Genomic DNA, 20985 nt, shown 5'->3' with positions numbered 1-20985 from the left:
GAGTCATATGATTTTTTCTCTTATATACCATTAAAAACATTTTCTTTATCTCCAAATTGAAGAGGCAAAATAAATCGAAGTCCTTACTGGATTTTTAGCCTTCTGAGTACTTACCATCTATGACCAATGTTGTTTCTGTATACAAAGTACTAAGTGGTAGGGAGAGTAGGACTCCCTCTGAAATATTATTTGCTTTAAAAATCACACCAAATAGTTTAAATGATAAATTCTAAGGCATATTAAAATGATGAGACTGAGAGCTTCTATTTATAACCTAACTATATACATTAACAAGTCTTTTAAAAAGTCTGTGTTCTATGAGGTAGAAAGCTGGGTGAGAGATGATTAGCTAAATAATATTAGAAAAAGCTGAGGGATTGAAGCAAATAATGGCAACATCTATTTAATCACAACCTAGAAGAAGGGCAACGTTAGCTGATGGGCGGTTACTGTTTCCATCCCATTGGCTTAAAGTAGGAACTATCTAAATTTGTGATTATAAAACTCACATATTTTTAAATACAGTTTTCACCAAGCTTGGAAATTAATTATATCTGACTTACCATGATCTGATATATTAGTCAGGCAAAAACTGGTATCCTTTGTGTGACAGTGGTATTTCTCATTGTATACTCTAAAGTGATATTAGCTTTTCATCATAATTCTTGAGACCTTGTTAATGTGACCAGACCTCTGGGAAAGTTTTCAGTTTGTGGACCTACATGTGTTTGACCCAGAACCAAAATTATGTCACATTCATGAAGGTGACACCAGAGAATAGATCTTGTGGGACAGTCAGCTGTTCTTCCCAGAGAAACCTAAGGTATCCTCATTGACTGAATGCTTGGTTGTTAATTGTTTTTGAAATGCTATCTTGCGTAACAAGTATATATGATGAACATACACCAAAATATGGAAAGCTAGCTGCAAAATGTCAACAGTAATAAATAATCAACAGTTGAACATGTTCTAAGTCTTTATAGAATTATTACATTATGGCAGTCTCAGGATAAGAGCATTATAACTATCACCTTCAAGTTTTGTTGTTGTTGTTGTTGCTGCTTTTGTTTATTTTGATGAGGACATTGAAACCAAAGAGATATGAACTAACTTGCCCAAGTCAAACTAAATGGAAGATGTCAGAAGTGAAACCAGGTAGTCTGATAGGAGGGGTAGTCTCTGAGCCACCATGCAATATAGATTTATTTTATTTGCTAAGGGGGAAAGCATTTAAGATATTAACTTACCCATCTTATTTGGCATCTGGCATAATACCTTGAATCTGGAAGTTCATGAAAAAAAAATTGTTGGATAGAGCTAAAAAGCATTCTAGATCATTTGGACTAAGAACTCAGAAGTGAACAAGATGACTAAACAAACACCACTTTAAGTAAAAAAAAAAAATCATTTCCAGTAAGATTTTTATGCCCTCCAAAATAACCAAAAAGTTATGACACTGATTTCTGGATATTGAACAAGCATTTTCTAATAGGTATAATGTTTTCTTTATTCTTCTTTTGGGAGTGAGTTGTAACTTTGTAATTGTATTATAATAGCTTTTTAAAAGGATTTTAAATGTGTTTCAATACTTCTAAATCTCATTAATGTGTCTCTATATGTTTCATTTTTGTCTCTCCATAATTTAACACATAATTTTAGATAACCTAAGTATAAAGTGTTCCCCTGGTTATCCAAGTAAAAGCATACAAACATCATTTATTAACAGATGATATGGTATTAATGTCTTAAGTAAGAAATGGCTGGAGTTCCCATCGCGGCTCAGTGGTTAACGAATCTGACTGGGAACCATGAGGTTGCAGGTTCGATCCCTGGCCTTGCTCAGTGGGTTAAGGATCCAGCATTACTGTGGCTCTGGCATAGGTTGGCGGCTACAGCTCCAATTCGACCCCCAGCCTTGGAACCTCCATGTGCCACGGGAGCGGCCCAAGAAATGGCAAAAAGAAAAAAAGTCTGGCCAGGTAATTAGTTTGTAAACAAAGAACACAGAGGAACTATTCCCAAAGTTAATCAATTATTTCTAGTAGATGCTTCCTAATATTAAAACATCAATATTTAATATTTATTTTGTTGGCAGTATTATTATTGTGCTGTGTCCTTTGCATACAATTTATCAGCTGGGTGCAATGAGGATGAGCTTGACAAGCATTTTTTTTTAATAATGATTTTTATTTTTTCCATTGTAGCTGATTTACAGTGTTCCATTAATTTTCTGCTGCACAGCAAGGTGACCCAGTCACACATACATGTATACATTGTATACATTCTTTTTTCTCACATTATCATGTTCTATCACAAGTGACCAGACATAGTTCCCAGTGCTATACAGCAGGATCCCATTGCTTATCCATTCCAAAGGCTATAGTTTGCATCTATTAACCAAATTCCCAGTCCCTCCTACTTCCTCCCCCTCCCTCTTGGCAACCACAAGTCTGTTCTCCACAAGCATTCTTTAGGGGCTTAACTGAGGAAGATGTATGATTATAACAACCTTTTTTTTTTTTTTCTCCAGATTGAAATTATTCTGGGCTAGGCTCATCGCAATGAATTGTATAACTTTAGCCATAATTTCATCTGTGCATCCAAGGAGATTCTCTGTATAGAGTTGGCAACAATCTTTTTAGCACATGGTTGTGTTGGTCTCTAGCTTACACAAGGGATCATTGATTTCAACTCCAGTGAATAGTCTTTTGAAGGGTGTAGGTGTTTATTCAACAGAGGAGCTGCTCTCTAGTCACTAGTTGCCCCGTCTTATGCAAGGTTCAGTGGAAAGAAAGCACCTTGAAACTGGAAGGTGGGAAGTGTCTCACCTTATGCTTATTCGGATCAGCATGAGGAAAAGACTAGCATTGTGTCAACCACCTGAAGCATTACTTATCCTAATTTCACTCTGATATTATGTCACTAGCTCATGCGGTAAGTCAGAATAAGAAATAGTCCCATGAAATTAATACTTAAATATACTACATGGATTTTTGGGGGGAGTGGAATCCAATCTCTTTATTTTCAGGGTCACCATCCTGTTATCCCCTCCCCAAACCTATGGAAAAACCCCAAATCTTAGAGAATCCTGAAGAGAAGAGGTAGAATTTGAGGAACTTCTGTGCTCTGCCCTCTGCTGGGGGCAGCACTGACTGGTAGAGTGAGTGGGGAGGGGTAGCCAGTAACTCCTGAAGAAGGGGTGACCCTGGCTGGGATGCCTGGGGTGGAGGTGCCTGTGGCCAGCTCTCCTCTGGGCCCACTAGCGGTGGCATCCAGGGGTGAGCACCTGGCTTGAGTGCCAGAACGGTGCACACTCTCCTCCTGCCAGTGGCCATAGCTCCTTTCGGGCTGTTTACTGCAAGGCCCCATCCCCCACATCTTTCATTTCATTTACTGACTTTTACGGCAACACATTTTGATCATGTAGACCAATGGGATAAATTCCCTCTAATCTATAAACAGCAAATAAGAATTTTTTAGGCAATCATTTTGTTTATATTTTTTAGATGCTCTGGATTACATCCCTGGACAGGATTCTTTTTTGATTGCCCTGGAAAATGTGAGAGCCTAATTTTTGGCTCACACATCCAAGTGTATGGGTCATTCTGGCATGATTTTTAAGCATTACTCTGGACTTCAACATAAACAATCATCGATTTTTTGAATTACCAACTTTAATTTTTGCAACCTTGCATGTTACATGCTCTTTTAAAGTGACATTTTTCCTGAATAAGTTCATAGGATAAAAATAAAGTGCCATAATGATCTTATTTACTATTTAAGTGATTTAACCACAAAGTTCTCATCAATCTAAACTCCCTAACCTCATCCTCTACAACACTTGTGAATTCTTCTCTGAGGCATCTAGACAGATTTTCCATAATGCTTTCTAAAATTACCACAAAAGGGTGAAAAGTTTCATGATCAGAGGCCACCTATAAAATCTGGAGCTTCACCCTCATTGGGTAGATATGAGAGAGAAGGGTAGAGAAGAAAGCTGAGTCCATCATTTATAGTCAGAAAGATGTGTTTCTGAGACATCTTGGAGAGGTAGACACACTATACCCAGGCTGCAAACTTCCTGTAGACAAACTTGAAACAGAAGCAAAGCTCTTCATGGCCTGGCTACTGATACTTATCAGTACTCACATATAGGCCAATTGAAAATAGGACACAGTATTTAGATCACCTTTGTTTTGGCAATCACACACCTTCTCATGGTAGCAGAATCAGCGTTACCCATTGTCACAATTGATAACCATTAGTACAAACCAAATACTCAAAATGCACCTGCTGTTTTTCACTTTGTGGTCATAGAGGTGGGGAGTGAGTCATAAGAAGAGACCCCTTCAGGGGCCATTGAGATGATGAAATAGGAGAGCTTGGTGGAGTTTGCAGTTAAATGGAAAGAGCACAGGTTAAATTTTATCTTAGGGTTATAGATGCCATCCGGAAATAAGAGCCCTAACATGGATGATTATCTGGCCAGAAATATCCCAATTTTTAAAGATGTTAAGTAATTTCAAAAGTATTTTTAAAATTAAAGTGCTTTACAGGCCAAAGAAAACAACCTGCTAGTCTGTGAATTTTAGTTTTAAATGTATATAAATACCCCAAAGGACAGCTTGTGTTTTTTAAATAAAACCTAGAACATTTTGAAAATAGCATTTGGATCTAAACTATACAGCAAATCATGGAGAGCTTTAAAATATTTGTGTTTGCGTAGCCATATATACATTTAATTATTCATTAGGTTATACAAATCAATGCAACGTTGGAGAAAAGAATGAAAATCAACTACCATGGAGAATATTGAGAATTATCTGATAATTATGATGATGTAAGAGTACATGCTAAAATATTATTTAACCTATTTTGGCATATTCAAAGAGAATGATGATTAAAGTAAATACTGATCTTGATTAAAGCTTTGATGTTTCACTCAATAAAAGCATAAAAATAATTAGCGGTTGCGAGTGATGTGTATTATCTGTGGTGTTGTTTGTGGAGCATATGTTACTAAATTTCACATGACTTGGAAATCTGTCTGCAACCAATCACATAACATGTCCAGATTCCACTTTACCACTTCACACACAAAATAAAATCATATGGTGATTGTATTCACTTTTCCTCATCTCCTGATCCTGTTATATGTCATGAGACATTAGACAAGTTAACTCACATTTGGATATTATTAAGAAATCCAAATACTATGAGATGGTGCTTCTTTATCATTATGTTTAATTCATTCATTTATTTTTGACCCCACATTGCTTTAAGAATTAGTCTCAACAATATATAACCAATATAACCCAATAAAATGTATTTAAAAGAAAAAATGATTTAAAATAACAAAAATGTTTAGAAGGTAATGTGAATCTAGGTATGTAGTAATCATACAGACATATGTACATACATACAGAAAAAGTTAGAAAAATAGCAAGTGAGTAAACACAATATTCACACATTATGATTCTTTCTCGTCAAAGGTTGGTTGCATATTTGACTCTGACCTTTCTAATAGTCAAAGCAAATGGTAAAAGGTATTATTTATAGGAGTGCCTATTTAAAGTAAGAAGAAATTAATGTCTCTGATTTTATTTTATTTCATTTTACTTATTTTTTTATGGCCACACCCATGCCATATGGAGGTTCCTCAGCCAGGGATTGAATCCAAGTTGCAGTTTTGACTTATGCTGCAGCTGCAGCAACGCTGTATCCTTGAACCCACTGTACAGGCCAGAGGTCAAACCTGCACCTCCACAGCAGCCAGAGCTGCTTGCTGCAGTTGGACTCTTAACCCAGTACACCACAGTGGGAATTTCTATTTTTGATACTCATAAAAGAGAGAAATATAGGAGTTCCCTTGTGATGCAGCATGTTAAGGATCCAGTGTTTTCACTGCAGCAGCTCAGGTTGCTATTGGGGCACAGATTGGATCCCTGGCCCAGGAACCTCCACATGCTGTGGACATAATCTTAAATGAAAAGTATTACAGAAATGGAGAGTTCCCCAGGTTCTCCCTGATACACCCTGAGAAAAGGGAAGCTTAAATTACCCAGGTTCTTAAAAGGAAATCTGATGGTACCTTCTGAAACTGGCAGTGAGAGAGCAATGGCTAAAACTGTAAGAGAGCTTCAGATATAGCGTCTCCATTAAGGAATACATGTGCTAATGGAATAAACACAATAAAATCTTTACTAACCCAAATTACTAGCTGAAGTAAATTTCCTAAAAATCAAATACAGTATGATCTCTTCCTCCAGTTACCCCACCCCCTAAAAAAATTCAAAGATTTTTGAAATAAATTACTAGAGACTCACCAATGTGTTTAGATATTGTTAAAACCATATTCCTTATATAAGGATCTTACTGAAATTTATGGGCCAAATATCTGGGGAAAAAAAGTCTGATTCAACATATTTAATCCAACAAAAATGTAGATAATTATAATGAAAATAGCTATAATTTCCTAAACATGTACATATTATGTAAAAACTGAGGTCTCTGAGGATCAACTAAAACCCAACATTCCTTACAAAGCTATTAATGGATCACCAATGATAATGCTAATAAGAAATTACCCCTAAAGTTAATGAACTGAAATATTCTTATGTTAATAATGAGCTGATTCTCACGAATTCTGGATAAGAGTCATCTGACTTTTGTGTAAACAGCTACAAGGTCAATATTTCAGGAGTTCCAAGACATTTTTTTTTGTCATGATGGTGTAACTCTGCCATTCCAGGACAAAACCAGCCACAATATATAACCAACGAGAGTGGTTCTATTTCAAAAAAAAAATCTGTTTACCAAAACCCATAGTGGGCCAGATTTGGACTGTGAGTCATAGTTTGCTAACACTAAATTTGTGTCATGTTATAAAAACAAATATCTCTTGGGGTAAAACACTCCTGAGATAATTACTATGATTATTTAGAGGCTGTAAAATTGGAATCCAGCTCTAAAGCTGCTTGTCTTGAGTGGTAAATGGCATTTGTACCCGTGAAAATAAAAATGGTAAGGAGTGGTTCTAGGCAGTACGTCAAATATTTGCATTTATCCATTGGGAGACAATCCTTTACGTGTCTCTAAAATCTCTGCCCATTTTAGAATCAAAGGCACTGGCAGCTTCTCTCTGCCCACACTTCCAGGGACGTTGGTATTGTAACAGCTCGGAAGTGATAGTACCTCCATTTAGCTCAGAGTGTACTTTGCTTGATATCAGGTATAATAAAGACAGTATCCCTGGCCTTGCTCAGTGGGTTAAGGATCCGGCATTGCCACGAGCTGTGGTGTAGGTCACAGATGCAGCTCAGATCCCGTGTTGCTGTGGCTCTGGTGTAGGCCGGCGGCTACAACTCCGGTTGGACCTCTAGCCTGGGAACCTCCATATGCCTCGGGAGCGGCCCAAGAAATGGCAAAAAGACAAAAAAAAAAAAAAAAAAAAAAGACAGTATCTTCTTAAAAGGTACAATTTGAAGTTTTCTTACAGCTCATTATAAAAGATTCAGATTCCTTGTTTTAAAACAACAAGGGGACACTGAGAAATTAAGGTGAAAAATACTCATTGTACCAAAATGTAGGCAACTTTCTCTGACTTTCTGCACCTCTCTATGAGGCTCCAAATATAAGTGAGAAATTTTTTTTTTTGTTGGTTTTTTTTGCCTTTTCTAGGGCCACACCTGCGGCATATGCTAGAGGTTGACTAGGAGCTGTAGACGCCGGCCTGCACCAGAGCCACAGCAATGGGGATCCAAGCCGCGACTGCGACCTACACCACAGCTCACAGCAACGCCCGGATCCTTAACCCACTGAGCAAGGCCAGGGAACAAAACCGCAACCTCATGGTTCCTAGTTGGATTTGTTAACCACAGAGCCAGGAGAGGAACTCCAGGTGAGAAATTCTTATAACCAGTGGTGTATGCAAGCAGATTTCTACCAGCTTGAAACATGCAATTTTTAAATTTTCAGAAATTTTGAAAGATGGTTATTAAAACATTGGTAGTTTGAAGTCAGCCACAGTGAAATATTTACACCACATAAATCATCATATGCCACAAATTACAAAATGTAGGCTTTTTTTTTTTCATGAACACCTGATTTTTCCTGCACATAACTTATGCCAAAATAATGGCTACAAGTTCCAACCCTTGGTGCCTTTTCTAAATTTACAAATGGACTTTATAAAATATCCCAAAATAAATGGACATGAATATTGTGCATCAAGTGTAAGCACATTGTATAAATGTATTAAGTGCTATTCTCACAGAAGAGTTTATTATATAACAGTTGCCAAGGCAAAAACCCAAACAAGAAATGTTGATTGATTTAATTCTTCATTTAAATGCCTTTTCTATTTCCAGTTAGAGGGTGCTTACTCGTGGCTCAGAAAGTAAATAATATGAGAAAATATTATATAACTAATTCCTGTCCTATAATCATCACTCTGAAAATTTGGAAGAAGATGAGAAAAGTAGTCAGATATTAAAGAACAAAGTGACAAAAAAAGTAAACAACACAAAATTTAAATGTATTAAAAAATAACTTCCTCCCCCATATATGGTGACTGTACCAAACAGAGAAAATGGATTACATTCTTACAAAATGATCAAAGACAGCTGAAGAAGTTGCTTGCCTTGCCTCAAGACTCTGGACAACTTTGCAAGTACATATAACCAATGATAATATAACTATAAATAGTCAAGGTCATATTCATTGTCTTCATTCTTATCACTTATAGGTCAGGATCACCTTTCCTGGATACCCCACGCAGTAATGTATTCTTGTACACCACCACCCACTGTGTCCTGATCAAGGAATAAATATTAATATCTCCTGATCTTTGCTAAATCAAGTTATGGTTATATCAGACTTTCTTGAAAGTAACTCCAATAATATTGATGAGGAAACTGGACACAGATATCCAACAACAGAGTATTTTCCATACCAATCAGCAAGGAAAAAAAAAAAATCACTTTTTCTGAGAATTAGGAAGAAAGAATACTGCTACCGACTAAAGTACATTCATGCCTAAACCTAGTATCACCACCAGGTGAAATCGCCAGAAGATCCCAACCATCTACACATTTGGACAAAGTACTCTGGCCTCTCTACCATTAATGATTTTATCCTTGCAGACAGAATTGGTTTTAGAGATTTGATTATCTGTTAACAAATTAATGAAAAATAAAGAGTAAGTACTTCACAAACTCTTTGGTAATGTAGGCCAAAACCTTGCTCTGTATGAGGTATACAAGGACTATGCTTCCCAAATTTGATATGCACACACATCATCATCTGGCTAAGTTTTAATATTTCAGATTCTGATGTAGCCGGTCTGGGGTTAGACCTGAAATTTTTCATTTCCAAAAGGCTCCCAGGTCATGGCAATGCTTGTGGTATTTAGCATACAAGGGATTGATCTTTTTTGATCCATTTGTGTTAGTAATGATTAACTTCATTTTCCCCAAGTAAGATTTTGGTAACTAAAATTTCTACTACCCATCCTAGAAATATCTTCAGATACTTCTTCAGGAAGCATAGCCCTGATAATCAGCTGTCCAGCTTCTTCCACACATCGTTCAGCTATTTGGCCCAGAGTAAGCCAGAGCAAATATGGATACACTAATGTCAAGACAAGGACGCCTTGCTCTTTCATTAATCTTGTTCAGCCTTTCATTAATAGCCTTCTTCTGCCTATGTTACTAACAATGGGCTCCCTAAAACCATATTACTTGGACCAAGAACAAAGAAATTGCTTCTATACCTGGGGAACTTGACTCACTGAAAAGAAAGAATTGCCATCCTAAATTATATGGGTATAATGGAGCTTTACAGCAAATTATTAAAACGAAACAAACAAAACTCAAATACTCTTCAGAAAGACACACCATTGGAGCAGGTGCTTCTCCAGCTAAGCATCTGATAAAGGCACAACTGACATTAGATTGGATAATTCATTCACTGTAAATGGAACAAAAGGAGAGGAACCACTCTGAAAATTTTTCTCCTTTAGCTCATTGTAATTATTTATAATTTAGAATTTGTTTAAATTTGTGTGTTGCCAGTTTTCAGGATAATTTGATTCTTCATGAACTAACATGCAGGTTTTCTCTGTCTCAAACTAAAAACTAATATAAGGTATTGATGATGCAATACAAAACTTTCAATTTCTAAAATGACCCAATTTTCACATTACTGACTTTTCAACTTTCATATGTGTACTATGTATCTTAATAATATTGTCAATAAAGTAGAGCATCCCCCGTTCAAACTAAACAGGAACATAATAAATTTACAAATATGAGCACAGTGTGTTTGCAGCTAGAAAATAACATTTGTTCATTTACTTCAATATTCTTTTTGGTTTCAATATCATCATTTTCAACTGTATTTATTTGCTTTTGTATCTATTTTTTTTTATCCTTTTATTGGTCTCTTCAAACAAAGAGCTTTTGGATTAACATTTTATTTTCATTGCTTTTTTGATTCATTCAATTTGCATGGTTTTTCTCAATATGCTTTATTTTGTTAGTTTATTTTTTTAATTCTTCAGTTAAATGGAGAGTTCTTTGTTTCAAAGAGTTTTAATTTTGCATTATTACAAGGATAATGTATTCCTATTGTAAAAATGTGAGAGTACAGAGTAATACAATGACCCCCAATCATCTTTGCTTTATACAATGTTTCTCCTCTTAGCTCAGACACTTGAAGGAAATATTATATTTTACATAATTTGTTGCAATGATTTTAAAATTAAAACTCAGCATATAGAGATGGTAGATATAGATAGATACGTATATAAATAGATAGATGATAGATAGCTATTGTCTATCTAGCAATCTATCCACTTAAATATTTTTTAAACTCATATGCAGCTTTTCATTCTTTGAGAGTATTTTCACTAGTTGAAATATCTTTTGGACATAGATATATATTTTCTGTTTCTGCTCTTATGTTGCTTAGAACATGCTTGTACACAAACCACTGTGTTTATATTCATAATATGAATTCCTAATGGAAAATTTTATGTCAAAGAGTATGTAAATTTTAAAATATGAAAGACACAGTAGAGCTAACCTGCATAACTGTGTACTAATTCCCATTTTCACTAAAAGTGTTTGAGAGGGACTATGCCTCTCTATTCAATGTTTTATTCATCATCAACCGAATACTTATAAAAATAAATCTTGTTCTAGTTTACCTTTATTTTATATATATATATAATTTTATTTTAAAAGTAACTTGTACCTTTGAAATGATTAGTAAACATTCATACTGAATTATGTCTCTGGTTCAACTAGCATAGCATTATTATATATGGAAAACAAACATTTAAAAAAGAGTAATGTCTTACAGGCATAAAAATTATCATCAGTTTAAACAGTTCAATCTCATATAAATAATACTTATTTTGCTTGATCATAGGTTAACAGCTTTATGAATAAATCAGTTTTCACCTAGGGTTTAGAAATTCTTAACCCATTCAGATTTATGATCTCACGGTTATCAAAAACCTGTATTCTAGAGCTATGTTAGGTTCTTTTCCATGAATCTCTTTGAAGATAAAGCATTTCTGTCTATAGTTGCATGTAAACACTTTGAAAAAAAAAAAGTAAAACAATAACTGTGAGTGGCAAAAGATTTAAAAATAGCGATGGTTAGAGAGCTGGTGAGAGTTCACCAAAAAATGATGCACTTGAAAACCAAACTTTGCACTTCTTATTTCCTGGAAAGATTACAAAAAAAGCATAGAAAAACTTCGTAAAATCTTAAACAAGCAAAATACAAGTATGCACAATAAAATCAGAGTGCTCTAAACACAATCAGAGTGGAGTTCCAAGAGAGAGAGTTACCCGCAAACTCCTGGATTGGTGAGAAATCAACCTGTGGGAACAGGTACCTGTTTGTTGACTGTCCTCAGAGTTGTTGCAGGTCTTCTTTAAATCCCATTTCTGATGCCAAAATCTTTCAAAAAGTCAGAAATAGAGAAATTAAAAGCACCAAATTAAATCATGTTTAGTAAGAGTTTACTGTGCATATAAGAACAGGTTGTGAATGGGAGCCTATGAAAATAAAACCTGATATGACTCAGGGGCATGAAGTTAATAGGATGGTTTATAAAGTCAAAATGAGGAAGTTGTTTACTCTTCACAATGATTTTTTATTAAAATGGGGCTTTCTAGACATCAGGGAATCAGTTAAAATTGATCACTTCTTATCATTTTTCGGAAAATGACATGTTTATTTTATGATTTTCAAAGGCTTTTACAAGGACTAACCTAGGTCAAATTTTGCTTCCGTTCATGAAATAAAATAGATTTAGTTTTGCTTATGTGGTTCAATGGCTTTGTCTGCTCAGGAGATTCTCAAGTCCAGTCTCCAGTGTGCGTTCGATTTTAACATGAGTAATCCAAAGTAAATTTTAAAAATATATATCAGAGTTCCGATTGTGGCTCCATGGAAATGAAACCAACTGGTATCCATGAGGATGTGGGTTCAATCCCTGGCCTTGCTCAGTGGGTTAAGGATCTGGTGTGGCCATGAGCTGTGGTGTAGGTTGCAGTTGTGCTTAGATCCCACATTGATTTGGCCGTGGTAGAGGCTGGCAGCTGTAGCTCTGATTTGACCCCTAGTCTGGGAACTTCCATATGCCACAGGTGCAGCCCTAAAAAGAAAAAAATATATATGTGTATACATATATACATATATATGAGTCCTGTTCTTTGATTTAATTTTCTTTTGTATATATATTTTTTATTTTTAACATTCCTAAAATTTTTTGTAGACATTTCTTTTAAAGAGGTCTTTCCAAAAGCAATAGTTTACATCCATTAACCCCAAGCTCCCCATCCATCCTACTCCCTCCCCCTCCCCCTGGGCAACCACAAGTCTATTCTTCAAGTCCATGATTTTCTTTTCTGTGGATTCATTTGTGGTGTATATTAGATACCAAATATGAGTGATATCATATGGTATTTGCCTTTCTCTTTCTGACTTATTTCACTCAGTATGAGAGACTGGCTAGAAACTTACAATGGAGCATTGCAATGGGAGAAAAAAGTATGTATACATATATACATGTTTAACTGGGTCCCCATGCTGTACAGTGGAAAAAAAATTGTGTTGGGGAAATAACAATAAAAAAATAATAAAAAGAGGCCTTCATGTTTTCCTTGAAAACATATTACCAAAGCCCGTGATTCAACTGAAAATTCTAATATAATGTTAATACAGCACAACAAATAACACCTTGCTCTATTTACTAATTATCTCCTGGCACTCATAGAAAATAAGTGTCCTTAATGATTCCTACTTGTAGAAAGCCATATTTTACAAATCATTGTGGAATTTATTAACTTACATTCAAGTATCTGCTTACCTTCAGAACAATGAGAAGTTTACTATATCATTTATAGGTTGCAGGCACTTCTCAGTACTAAAAAACAAAACACAATTCGCAGTGGATATATGGAAACATTGTTGCAAGTATATTCCAATTAAATCATGTTGAAATCATTAGATTTCTTCTGAGATACATCTGTTGAGTTACTAATGAAATTTACTGTAGTCTCATAAAGTCTATACTATAGGCATATCTGTGTCTATACTTTTGTGTTAGCTTCTAAGACAAACTAATGAAATGATTTACACTTTAAATTGCATTTCACAGATGTAATATTGTTCCATTTTAAATGTGTCCATATTCTATCTATGCTTTAGAGTTGACAGCTATTTCCCTGGTTACCAATAAAAAGACAAAAAGGATGCCAAAAATGATTTCATGAAGTGTTTTTCCCAACCACTGCAAAATAAATCTAAGAAAATAAACCAAATTAATACTTATTACTTTCCTTTTTTTCTGTTTTATTAATAAACATTGTTTATATATAGTAACTACCAACTTTCTTTAAGGTATAAAGGGAAATGGGATCTTGTAAAAATTATTTTCGCATTTGATGTAAATTGCCTCATAAACAATACCAAGTCAGGTAAGTTTACTTCAGAAGAAAAACGAAATAGTACAAAAAAATAGTAACTTGTCTCGTCTTTGCTCACAACAGCAATCAAATGTGGATGAATGAGCACACCACATGTAAACATATAAAATATATGTTCTGCCTTCCAATAACTACTATTTCTGAAGCCACTAAAGAACCACCTCTTCAACAAAGAATTCCTGTTGGCTAGCAAGACTTGTCTTCAATTGGATCCAATAACTCAATGCTTAGTTATGTTATCATACCAAAACAGAAGGGAAAGAATTAAAAATAGATCACAGAGTTTTAGGCTAAATAATTAGTGGACTAATTATACTCTTGCTTATATATAGAAGGTGAGAAACAATATAAAAGAAAATATGAGTTAAGTTTTGCAATGAAGAGTTTGAACTAGTGGTGTTATATCCCTGGATAAATCTGGGTGTGTAACATAAGTATGGAACTACCATTTCAGTAAGAGGCTGGGGCTCCTCACTATAAAGTGGGAGCTGAGACTTAAAACATGATCTGTTCACCTTGGGGGAGTATGGAAAAGAAAAGATGTGATTTGAAAACTCAGCTTGGTGTTTGTGTGTAATTAAAGATAGATCTGGAATGAGCAAGAGAAAATAAAATACCATTAAGAGAAGAAGCTGAAAATAATAATGAAATTAATATTCATACGATATTAATTATCCTGCCCTAAATAATTGAAAATAATGCAATTGACTATCAATGGAACATACACTTTCAAAAATTTGTTTTATTTTGTAGTCATGGGTAATCTTTATTCATTTTCCCTCATGATCCATAAATAAGATTTATAAAAAAGGTACCCACATTAGAAGTGAAGGTGAGTTCCAAGGTAAGAAATAAATCATCTGGCTTTATTATCTCCAAATCAATTTGGTTCTACAATTTCTGACTAAATGTTTACTTTTTTTCATTTTTAAAGTTTTATTGAAGTGTACTTGAGTTACAACGTTTTGATCATTTATGCAGTACAACAAAGTAATTTAGTTATGTGTATACACACATCCATTCTTTTTCAGATTAAGGACTGTGCAGGACAGAAAGGCAACAGACCCAGTGATTAGTCTAAAGATATTACAAGCTCATGTAGTAAGGAGACACAATGTCACATTGGTCCTATGGTGAGGCAAAGCTCTTTATTATAAGAGATGAAATTAGGGGCATAGAACTGAAGTTGGGATTTGAGAAAATGATAGCGTTTTACACTGTATAAGGAGTATTTATTTTAAAAGGAAGAATTAGAACTGGACATAAGGGATGTGTGGCCAAAGAATGCATGAATGTTTTAATCACTTCCTATTCAGACATTTGTTGATGGAGGGATACTCACCCCAGGGTCACGGAGATGACAAAACACACAACATCCAACACCAGACAGAAGAGATCAACAGCAACCAATTGATCACATATACTCAGAGCCTGGAGGAGAAGAACACAGAATACCATAAAGCGGTTTTATTTGGGAAGAATGAACAACCCTGGGCTGTGGGAGGCAGGCTTTGTAGTATCAAAAGGGTGGAGTGATCCTTGGTTCCCATGGGAGGGTATGGTTAATTTATTTGAATATTTCTGTGGGTGGGCAGAAAACTGAACTCCACTACTTGGGAGAAAGTAGAAATCTCACCTAGTCACTTTGATAAGGAAGTTGTTTGACTAGAGGGCTATATATGTGGGATCTTAATGGAGTAATGAACTTTCCGTTAAGCCATCTGAGGCTCTCCTGGTTTCACCAGGTGTCAAGGCAGAACATAATGCTGGGCCTCCTCTTTGGGCCTTACACCCCTGGGAGGCATAAAGCAAGACCACAATATGGAGATGGGAACGTGCATGAAATGTGAGGAAAAGACTGAAGAAATGCTATCTGACACACATTAGGAAAAACCAAGAACAATGGAAAAATAGAGACAAGACTAGAATTCCTGACATCCTTAGAGATGAGTATGATTTTCAGTCACTGATTAATACCTTTTTCATCTTTATTATGGAATAAATTTTCTTCAAATGCTTGTCTGCCAATTTTCTGTGCTAGTATTCAAGCAAACTTAGTTACAGTTCAGATTAATTTATTGCTTTAAATTTTATAAAGTGATATCAAATTGGTCTGTGCTAGTATAGTTTAACTTATTACTTTGTTTTTTAAGGTTTTTAATTTTTTACATTAGAGTTGATTTACAGTGTTCTGTCAATTTCTACTGTATAGCAAAGTGACTCAGTCATATATATACTTTTTCTCACATTATCCTCCATCATGTTCTACTACAAGTGACTAAATATAGTTCCCTGTGCTATAGAGCAAGATCTCATTGCTTATCCACTGCTTTACATAATTTTCAAAATACTTAAATAAGATATTTTCATTCAACTGATTTGAATTTATGAGTTTATTATACTATTACACCTATATATATCAAACTAAAGATTATAGTATAAATATTAGCCTTAGGAATTCTTAAAGAAAAACAACTGTCTACATTACTTAGATTTGTTTATAATGCTATTCTAATAAAAATCAAATTAAATTAGCTATAAATATAACGCATACTATGTTACTATAGTGATTGTCTCTGACAGCTGTAAAGATGAACAAAATCCTTATGACTTCCCGTATTCTGGGGCATGCCTGCTCCTGATTGATTCCAGGGGTGAGATGATAGTACTGATTTCTTTCAGAGGTCTTAGAAAACAATTCTGAGCATCTGAGATGCCTGTCTTTCTCTACAGGCCCACCTGGAGTATCTTAGGAAAGAGCAACACAAACCAGGTGAGGAAAGCAGAATGCTGAAGAATTCTCAGTGAACAGGATGAGACTTGGCTCACTTGCATTGTCATTTAGGTACAGCAGCAAGCCAGGCCCTGTCAATCTTGGAAGAGAGTCCCATTCCATAGAAGTAGAATTATAAACTCCCTGTCACTCTCAGTAATATCAAGAGTAAATTGTTGAGAGGCTGCCACTTGATCTGTCAGATATCAGCACCTGTTATTTACCTAATGCCAAAGGAACTCTCTAATCCATGTCTTTAAAAGCCCCTGAGGCCTGGTTTACAGTGATTTGAGTGCCAAATTTATTCTGTTAGTAAAAATATCTGGACACCTGGAAAGTGTCTTTGGAAAAGTATGAAGGACTCCCTTGAGCTAGCACTTTTCATGGCAAAGGCAGAATTAAATTGCACAATATATTTTTTCCATTAATATGATGATATGGTCATCATCCGTAATCTACATTTAATCATTGTAGACTTTTGTCACTACATTTCTCATTAAAAATACTATGCTTTCTGCAGTGTGTATTTAAACTTCATTCTTTTGTGCTAAATAGAAAGTTTCAATACCCATGCTCTAGAATCTTGAGAAAAAAGGAACTCTGAAGATTCTTGGTTTTAAGATTCCTCATATGTTTAATGAAATATGTCCCATATGTTATAAATTATATTTTAAAATCCTCTCCACATATCAAAGCAGTGAAATCATTTTGTAAAAGCCAATTTCCTGACATAACTCTTAACAAATCTTAATGCTCACAGATAAAACCCTCAGATGCTCAGAATTTTATGCCTAGAATTAAAGACTTCCTTTTGTTCCTGAATAATTTTTTAAGTTTATTTTTACAAAAAGCATGTGTCTATAAGAAATTCATATTTTTATGAGTGAAATGAATTTATTTTTATTCATTTTTAATTCATTTTACATATTTATATTATCACCAGTTTTTCCAGTGTCAGTTAACTCTACCCATTTACTCAGCTGAGAATTTGAGTAAGTTTCATTTTATTCTACTTTATTGATCACAGAAAGTAATGGTAACTTTTAATAACTACAATACCCGCCACATATAATATATCACTTCTTTATGCAGTAGAGACTATTTGTTTAAAATGAGAATTTTATATTCAAAAGAATATACTAGGAGTAGATTTACATACCAAAGAGTTTGTGGGCTCTGCCCTTTATACATTCATCTCCTCACCTGATTTTTGGCCAATGTCAATTAATTCTACCCACATAGTCAGCTGAGCATCTGTGGTGCAGGGAGAGATAGAGTAGGACAAAGGGAGTTTGGAGAAGAAAAAATATCTAATAGGAAAGCTTATGGTCATCCCTGCAAAATGTATGATAATTCCCCTCCAACTTCTTTTGAAATTCAGTAAAAAAAATAATACTAAGGAGATTTTTCCACAAATACTATGCATTAGATATAGCTGTGAAATATCCTCAAAGTAAAATAGTTACAAACATGGATAAAATATTAAAAACAGTTTTTAGAATGCATGGTTGATAGGGAGCAACAAAGAGAGAGACTAGAATACTAAAATTATGTGAAAATAGGAATTCCAAGAGAGCAGTGGAGCTGGTATTCATTACAGGGAACCTAGGATGTGGGCTTAAAAGGACTAAAACTATCCAATCCAGGAGATAAATTATTATACACCCAAGAAAGTTTGCTCAGCTAACTTGGAATTACCATGAACCACAGACCTGAAGAGGCGACTATGTCATGGAGTAATATAAAGGCTAATTCACAGCTAGTGGACATATTCACCTGCCTAAAACCCAGCTCTAGTAGAAAACAACAAAAGTAAAAAATGACTGGACTGAGAAAACTGAACCACAAATATATTTTCACCCTTATTAGGGGCTAATATTTACTCTGTATGTATTTAAAACAAAATTGACAGAACACAGTAAACCAGCTATATTGGGAAAAAAACAAAAAATCATTATACAAAAAAACCAAACCAAACCAAAACAAACCTAAAGGGAGCAACAAAAGCCAAAACAGAAAGGATGGAACAATTTCGATTGATCGGTGTTGGTAGTATACCCAGGTAGTTAGCAGAGATGCAAATCACATTTGGAGAAGTGCATCCTAAATCCTGAAATAATTTCTACATGTTAATTTCCAGAACAGATGATTTCTGACCAAAGCTCAGAAACTGTCAAAAATCAATAATGCATGAAGAAATACAACTCATCAGAATCATTTTAGCCAAAAAAAAAAAAAAAGATTTTTATGTAGGAAACTGCATGTATATCAAAATGATCAGATATAATATATCTTTAGAAAGGCTTTTAATGTGTTAAAAAAGGAATTGTTGCCATGGAACAATGAGTTAAGTATCCAACTGCAGCAGCTTGGATCATTGAGGAGGTGCGAGTTCAATCCCCAGCCCTTGTGCAGTGGATTGAAAGATATGGCTTTGTTGCATCTGTGTTGTAGGTCACAGCTGCAGATTGGATTCAGTCCTTTGCCTGGGAAATTTGATATGCTGCAAGTGTGGCCATAATAATAATTAAAAAAAAAGTTTGGAGTTCCGTCGTGGCTCAGTGGTTAACGAATCTGACTGGGAACCATGAGGTTGTGGGTTCGAGCCCTGGCCTTGCTCAGTGGGTTAAGGATCCAGCGTTGCCGTGAGCTGTGGTGCAGGTTGCAGATGCGGCTCGGATCCTATGTTGCTGTGGCTCTGGCGTAGGCTGGTGGCTACAGCTCTGATTAGACCCCTAGCCTGGGAATCTCCACATGCTGCAGGAGTGGCCCCAGAAATTGCAAAAAGCCAAAAAAAAAAAAAAAAGTTAAAAAAAAATTTTGAATGCTTCATGAATTAAAAAAATTAAAAAAAAATCCAATTTGAGAAAGCACACAATGGAAACAGTCAAAATGAAACACATAACATTTAAATTAGAAATCCAATCAACTAGAAAATAACACAAGATAAACAACAGGATATATATGAATATTGGAGGGGACTGTGCCCACAGCATCCAGAATTTCCTTGGCCGGGGATTGGCTAATACAGAACTGCAGTAACCAGAGCTATGGTAGTGCCAAGGCCAAATCCTTAACTCACAGAAACACAACAGAACTCCTTAATATGTAAATTGGTTAACAAATCTGAAATTATCCAGATAGAGGCACAAAGAGAGATTAAATCTACTAAGAAAAGTAATTTCTTAAGAGTTTGAATCATTCTACTCTGTGTTAATAAGGTTTTGAGAAAAGAATATAAAAGGAATGTAAAAGAGGCAATATTTAAAATAAAAATGCCTGAAATATACTTAGGGTATTGCTGAAAGACAGAGCTTTGGTCTTGAAAGTCTGATAAATCCCAAATGAGATAATAAAGTGAAATAAAAACTTCGTTTGAAGCAAACTACCAGTATTAACTGTAGGGAGAAAACATCAAATGTTATCAGATAGAAAAGACAGACAATCCGCAAAATGACAAGTAAGCTGGTAGCAGATATTCTAAAGTAATATAAAAAGCCAGAATACATAGGACTGCCATCTTAAATACAACTTTCAATAGAGAATGATATCCCCAGGAAAGCAATTTCAGAAATGACTGTTAGGCAACTGTATTTTTAGACAGACAGAAGCTGAGGAAGTTTACTACTAACAGATATTAGGTAAAAGAACTTCCAAATTTCTACTTGAGGAAGAAGAAAATCATATGATAAAGAAGTTCTGAAATACAAGACAATTTGAACCAAGAAACTCTATCTAAGCCTACTATGATTGTTAAATGTATTTTAATATCAAGACAGAAGTAAAATATAAAACATAAAACTTACTAGATATAACGATTATGGATTAAAATAAATGAATGATCAGAGTTAAAGTTTTCATAAGGCCTTTTATATTTTAAGAAGAGTGTATATAAATATGTTACTCAAATTTAGACATATGGTTAAATATCTAACTTTAAATACTAAAGCAAACTGCATGTTAAAACTCCAACTATAACAAGTAAAGGGATAGAAAGTAAAACCCTCAAATCAATATAAGGGGAGAAGAAGAATGAGAAAAATATATTCAAAAGAAGTCCCGCCTTCCTCCTAAAAAAGCATAAAGAAAATTAAAAAATTGATTAAAATAATTGGAGAAAGTAGCTCTGAGTACAAATATAAACATTGTTGATTTTTTGTTCTTCTCCTGTATTGTATTTTTTCCCCTTTTCCTTACCTTATTTCA

The 20985-nt window shown here is 34.8% G+C and overlaps 1 protein-coding gene across 29 annotated transcripts in view; it reads right to left on the bottom strand.

Annotated features, from left to right (window-relative positions):
• Positions 1–20985, bottom strand: part of LOC100524732 (protein FAM170A) — a 689565-nt gene that overhangs the window by 297497 nt on the left and 371083 nt on the right. For 11 of the 29 annotated variants that reach the window (XM_085014386.1, XM_085014399.1, XM_085014377.1 and 8 more), the window contains 4 exons: positions 15349–15437; positions 13388–13444; positions 11909–11973; positions 1248–1282 (listed from right to left, as the gene is read on the bottom strand). The gene's annotated coding sequence lies outside the window, so the exon portion shown is untranslated. Of the gene's footprint in view, positions 1–1247; positions 1283–11861; positions 11974–13387; positions 13445–15348; positions 15438–20985 lie in introns of all 29 variants that reach the window. The other 18 variants (XM_085014401.1, XM_085014393.1, XM_085014385.1 and 15 more) reach the window with 3 other exon arrangements.

Source organism: Sus scrofa, chromosome 2 (genome assembly GCF_054392235.1).
Source record: "Sus scrofa isolate SSC_HxYL_T2T_F1_AM1 chromosome 2, Sscrofa_HxYL_maternal_Yorkshire_Landrace_v2.0, whole genome shotgun sequence".
Lineage (NCBI taxonomy): Eukaryota > Metazoa > Chordata > Mammalia > Artiodactyla > Suidae > Sus > Sus scrofa.
Note: the sequence above shows the minus strand (reverse complement) of the source record. Positions and strands in the feature narration are given on the sequence as shown.